General features: G+C 45.9%; 1 pseudogene; it reads right to left on the reverse strand.

Moving 5' to 3' along the window:
- Positions 1-278: 278 nt before the first annotated feature.
- Positions 279-1,295, reverse strand: LOC121440795 (annotated as a pseudogene).
- Between the last annotated feature and the right edge of the window lie 5,347 nt (positions 1,296-6,642).

Here is a 6,642-nt window from a genome sequence, read left to right on the forward strand (position 1 = left end):
TTTTACATTTCCATGAAAAACAAAAATTCATGAGCCAAAAAAAACCCAAAAGAGGAAAAGGGGCGAGAAGCTTATAAAACTAAATATGGATATCTCAGCGTAACTGCTGAACAGAGAAAGAATTAAAACACTTTCAATTAAAAAATCATGAGTGAATGATAAAGTGTGTAGAAACTGAAAATTTATAAACTGAAACCGCTGACTATTCAGAAACTACACAGATGAATCATGGGTGGTGGTGAACAGCAGAAAGGGATTATGGATGAATCTGCACTGTTCTAGTTGCTCCCTGTGCCACCTCTCTCCGAGGAAAGCCTGACATTGATTAGATACTGAGCGGGGTTGATGCTGGCAGCAGACCCAGTGATGGTGACCTGCCTATCAGTAGATCCTTCCAATGGGTTTGCGATTTTGATCTGTGCCCCAGACATCTGATGAATCTCATTGATTTGGGTGCCCTGACACCCAGTTATGCAGCCAACCAAATCATTTGGAATGGTGAATTCATGAGAAGTAGTTTGAGCAGATGTATTCCAACCTGCCCAATAGCCTTTCACCTCTGGAGAGCTGGATTCGATGCCACTGAATCCAGTGTTGCCATGGGTCATGGGAAAATGAGACTGTTGCACTGCCAACTGATGCAGCTTGGTCAAGTCTGGCTGTGGAATGGCATACTGTCCTTGAATAACATAGGCCTGGCCACCTGCAAAGATGACTGGAGAACTCGAGGACTTGGGCCGGTACGGGATGGCCATGCCTTTTCGGGTGGATTTCACCATGACCACGCAGATCTGTTTGACACACTCAGTGATGGATTGTGAAATGCCACTCGGTTGAGCTGGGGAGCACATCCCCTGCCACCTGGACCTGAGTTCCTGTTCTCTCTCCTATTTCCTTGATCTAGCAACCCCCTTTTCCAATGAGAGAGCCACACTGACTAGCAGGGACCGTGAGCCGTAAGGTAACTGGGGGGTCTGCTGGCAGCTGTGCTATTGGTCACAGAGCCGCGTGTGTCCTCTTCCAGTTCATCAATGATCATAGCAAAGGCTTTGAAGATGGCACTAGTCGGTCCAGCCAAAGTGATAATTCTCTCTGGACAGTTCTTTTCTGAGATGTGGATCCGTACACCACTCTCCTCGCGCACCCTTCTTAACAGAGTCTCCTTTCTTTCCGATGACACCGCCAACTTCCTTCCCTGATAGTAGCCCGATAGCAAGAGTGACATTTAATCCACCTTCAATCGACTGTTTTAAAGCAGGAAAGACTTTTTTCAACAGTGTAATTAATGAAATCATTAGGAAGGATGTCTACGGACTCACCGACTGCGCGAAAGGTGCGCTATGCATTGCTCCTCCGTGTCCATGTCGGGAAGCTGAGAGGCAGCGAACGTAAAGAAAGCAGCTGGGATTTAGAGGGCTTGGAGCCGAGCTTGCCATTGCCATTCCAAACTCTGGGCAACCTTGAGCTCAGAGTTCTGAGCTCCGTTTCTGGGCGGGGTGGGGGGCAGGGGGCAGAGGGGTGGGGTGGGAGACAGTCTTTCTATAGCACCTACTGTAGAACTGGAAAGATGTCAGGCTCCCAGTTTTCTTCATTTCAGAGAGAAACTGGTAATGTTCCTAGCTCCTCCATGATTGAAAAGAGAAGTCAAGAAACCTTAATTGGGTTCCTAGTTGGTATAATTCATGTGTGTGTGTGTGTGTGTGTGTGTGTGTGAAAGAGAGAGAGAGAGAGAGAGAGAGAGAGAGAGAGAGAGAGAGAGAGATTTAGTTTCAACTACAACAGGATTTTTTATTTTATTTCGTACTTAAAAAGAAAGGGATGACATTGGAGAAAGGGGAAACGATGAGCTGTCGTTTTGAAATTGTGCGTGTACCACATCAGAACTCTTTTGGGAATGTCCTCTAGGAGTCCCTTCCCACCCTCACAGAGCTGCTCAAAGTTCCACAGGTGAGGATATATGGTGTGTGCTGAAGGTGGTCAGGAAAGAGCTCCATTCACAGCTTCTATGGCAGGAGATTCATCCCTTGGGGGTCCTTACAACCCGAAGGCCACCAGCACACACTTTGAAAGGCACCCACACAGCACTGAGAGGGTGCGTGCCCACAAACAAACTCGGGAAAATGCTCAGTTCATTGAAGCAATCGAATGAAGAACAGACAGAGATGGACAGGAAGGCGCTCTGGAGAAGTCATCCAAGGTGCCTTAGGAAATAAAGTCAACTCCAGTACAGGTCAGACGGACACTTGTCAACCTCTGCAATGTGCGTCCCTCAGTGCAGATTGGCGGCCTTCATGAGACAAAATGTCTAGCAACAAACACGCCGTTGTCACACAGTCTGCCAATTAATTAAAAAATAATAAATACTGACCATGAAAAGAAGCATGAATAGTACACATCAATGGGGAATAAATCAATAATACGACTGACAGATGCTAGAGGTGAGCAGAGTGACGTCAGAACACTTCTTACATAACCACTGCTGATGCCCAAAAGGGCATTGAAAGAACCAAGTAAGACTTTCAGAGATGAAAACTAGAAAATACAAGATTTAAAAAAAAAAATACATAGGGGCTGGCAAGATAGCTCTGTGGGTAAATATATTTGCCACCAAACCAAAGACCCGAGTTCAGTCTTAACCAGGAGCCAGGTCTCTTGTACTTTGAAGGTAATATTTCATTTTGTTTATTTTGTTTGCATTTGTTTGTGGGAGTAGGCATGGGTCGGGACAATAGGCAGGAGTCACTTCTCTCTTTCTACCATGTGGGGCTGAGGGATTGAACTCAGGTCAGCAGGCTTGGCAGCAAGAGCCTCCAACAGATGAGCTATCTCACCACCTGGCGTATTAGGAGCATCCCTGATTTGACTGTGAACTCTGCTGCCAAGAATAATGAGAACTGGGTTTAATGTGTTTTCCCCTTTGCTGTTAGGTCAGGCAATGTATTTGTGCAACACACACATACACAGATATGCATACATATACACATACACAATACACACAGATATATATACACAAGTGTACACATACAGGAAAGAGCTCTGTTACACAAGATAACCCAGGGCAGTGAGATGTCTGGAATACAGGAGACTTGGCAAAGACTCTCTGTAAGATGCCTCCCTGACAGTCCTCTGTACTCAGAGCAATCACTGGGGTCAAAAAAAGCTCTGAGCAGTTCTTGGGACTCCACAGAAATTTGGAGGCCTTTTATATTTTTTATCCATCTTTTCTGTTGATGGCTTTTAACCACAAGCCTGATTATACTTCCCTCATAAAAGAAAGGTCACCTTGGTCCATTGTGGTGCCCTGGATTTCCCTCCCACAGCTCTGTCACCTTCAGTTTAATCTCTGCAACCCCTGAGTCTCACCCTTCCAACAGCAGGTTATGCGCATAGCTCTCCTGCCTCCTAAACATCTGGCCATTAACCCCACACTGCCGTCCCTTAATTCCCACAGGGCAGATGTTGGCAATTAGCGTTTCTCAGGTTCAGACCTCCAAAAGGCGTCCCGCTGCGATCTTTCTGTAAATAGCTTCAGCTAGTTATCAAAACTGATGATATAAGTAAGGACTCGGGGGACAAACACAGCCATCTCTCCAGGCTCCCAATGGGGATATTCAGAGACACAACTCCCTGGTGAATATTTGAAACTGCCTATAGTAGCCAACCTTACATATAACTAGGGATTATTTTTCTATGTACATCATAAATACCTATGACAGAGTTCAATTTATTTTCTAGACACAGGAATGTTAGGCCATCCTCTTTAGGTTGCTCTTTAGGCCAGAAAACACAGTCATAAGAAATCAGGTCACACACCCGCAATTCATTCTCTCTCTCTCTCTCTCTCTCTCCCTTTATCTCTCTGTGGCTTTCTCTTTTCCTTTCTCTCTTATTCTTGGTCTTTTCCAGGTTTTAAGGTAAGTCGCTCCTTCCCTTTAAGGCCTTGTTGTATTGTCTTTAATGTTGTCATTTATTTCTAATCCTGTTTCAGTCCAAAGTCCAATCATGCCCTTGAGTCCTTCCTCCTAATAAAACACTTTTAAAAAAATAATATCTTTATTCCTTGAACATCATACATACATACATTTGTTGATCATAGCCACCTCCTACTCCCCCTTCCCACTTGCACCCACACCCAGCATTTTGTATTCTTGTTTTCCAGATCCTATCAAGTCCAATTTGTGCTGCCCAAATGTTCATGGGGCCATCCCCAGGAATGTGACTGACCTACCAGAAGCCACACCCTTAAAGGAAATTGAGTCTCCCCCTCTTAGAAGCTATCAACTGTCTGTGGTTCTTCAATTGGGGGTGGGGGATCATGAGCCCCTCCATGCTCCATGCTGCCTGGCTTGATCTAATACTGGTCTGGTACAGGCATGGACAGCGGCTGTGAATTCACAAGTACAGAAGTCCTGTCGTGTCCAGAGGACACTGGTTGGGTCAAAAACACCTCATTCCTGAAGGGCAATTCCATGTTAGTGTCCTTTACACAAACAGAACTGTGCCTTTTCTCTTTTTCCTTATAGTTAATAATTCCTGGAAAGAAGCTGCATCTACAAGAACTGGTTAGAACTGGTCATGTGGAAAGGTTAGAATGTGCTGGTTCTTTCCAGGGCACTAGCTTCAGTCCCCTGAACAGTCATCACTCGCCTGCCTCTGTGGACGAACTAACATCTTAATAAACAAAAACATTTGGGACTCTATTATTAAAAGTTAAATCATCAGATAGCATCTGAGTCTCTAAGAAAGATACCCCCATTTTGCTGTAACCATCTCCCTGATGGGTGGGTACCAATATATTTATGACTTCCTGTATTTTCTTACAAGTTCCCTGAAAATGCTTCCACATCAGGGATGTGGAACCCGGGGTGACCCATGGTCACAGTCATTCAAATTTGGCCCCAGAATAATCCATTTCCCTTCACTTTGAGATGTAAGCTGTGGTGTGTGTGTGTGTGTGTGTGTGTGTGTGTGTGTGTGTGTGTGTCGACATTAATAGACAGAGATTTGCAACCATAAGAACCAGGAAAAACCACTATAGGCATGCATTGTGCCCAGAGCTGGGGGGCTGGGGTCTCCTTCTCTCTCTAAAGGTCTCATTGCTGTGCTCTCCCATCAGGACGGTACGAGCTGACACAGTGCCTACGTTATAAGGCCATGTGCAGTGAGTGACGCAGGCCCATGACACAGCACCAAGCTTCCTCAGGGGTCACTTGAATGCAAGCACAGCCATACGATGGACATTGATCTGATAAGCAGGGTGACTGATGACTAACGCGCGCAGGGAGCACAGTCCTTGAGGACATAAACAAAGGGGTGACTCCCTCCCAGGCAGGATGGGGCAGGGTGATCTGAGATTCATTATGTCACTCAAGTCAGCATGCCACTATAAACCTAACTGAACTGTTTACTTTTAGAATTTGCCATGTAAGTTTTTTGGACTGCAGTGAACTGTGGGTAGCTAAACCCAGAGGAAAAGTTAAACTGAACATAAGTTAGGACCACTATGTTCCCCAGAGCAGTGTTTCCTAACTGTGACAGACACAGCCCGGGGGTCCAGATTGATGGCACATTCTTGGGGTAGGAAGCATCCTTTGCAAAGCTGGCATTTGGGACAGTACACACACCTACTCACCTCCTCGTCCGTTTTACCTCCTCCATGGGCATGCTCCCCGGGGCTTGCACCCTTCATGCTCCAGCACAAGCTCCATCCTTTCAGGGAGAGCATAGCAACTGGAGGAGAATTCAAGGAAGTTGACCATTGGCTGTACAAAATGAGATTTCATAGGGTGAGAACAGCACGTAGGCTGCCTTCCTAACGACGGGGACTCTCTTCAACCTCTCTGTGCCCCAAGTTTCTGGTCAATAAAATGATTCATGAAGAATATGAGCAGGCTGGAGAGATGGCTCAGTGCTTAAGAGCACTGGCTAATTTCCCAGAGGACCAGGGTTCGATTCCCAGCACCGGCACAGTGGCTCACAATTGCCTGCAATTCCAGTTCCGGGGATCTGAAGCCCTCTTCTGACTTCTGTGATCACTGCATGTACATGGTGCACAGACATCAAATATTGCAAATAAAACTATTAAACTTTTTTAAAATGCCGTAAAATAAGGGCTGGTAAGAAGGCTCAGTAGGTAAAGGCATTTGCTGCCAAGCCTGACAACCTGAGTTTGATTCCCCAGGATACATACAGTAGAAGAGAGACCAGGTCACAGTCCTCAAAGCTGTCCTTGACCTCAATATGCATGCAAGCCGTGGCACAAAAACACCTCTCTCTCTCTCTCTCTCTCTCTCTCTCTCTCTCCCTCCCTCCCACCCTCCCTCCCTCCCTTCTTTTTCCTCTCCCCCTCTCTATCTGTGTAAATAAATGTAATGAAAAAGAAATCACAAAATAAACAAAAGGGTGCCCTACAGAGAGCTAAAAGAAATAGAAACCCGCTGGGCATGGGCATCATGGGCATGGTGACCCTTGCCTACAGTCTAGCACTCGGGAAGGAGAGGCAGGAGAATCAGGAATTCAAGAGCAACGTCTGGTACATACTGAGTTTGAGGTTGGCCTGGGCTACGTGAGATTGGGCTCAAAAACTTAGTAAAATAAAAGCCTAAAGTCAAGAAAACAGAATAGGGAGGTTTGGCAGCTGGA

Source organism: Microtus oregoni, unplaced genomic scaffold, assembly GCF_018167655.1.
Source record: "Microtus oregoni isolate MIOR12 unplaced genomic scaffold, Mior012 000071F_ref0000514, whole genome shotgun sequence".
Lineage (NCBI taxonomy): Eukaryota > Metazoa > Chordata > Mammalia > Rodentia > Cricetidae > Microtus > Microtus oregoni.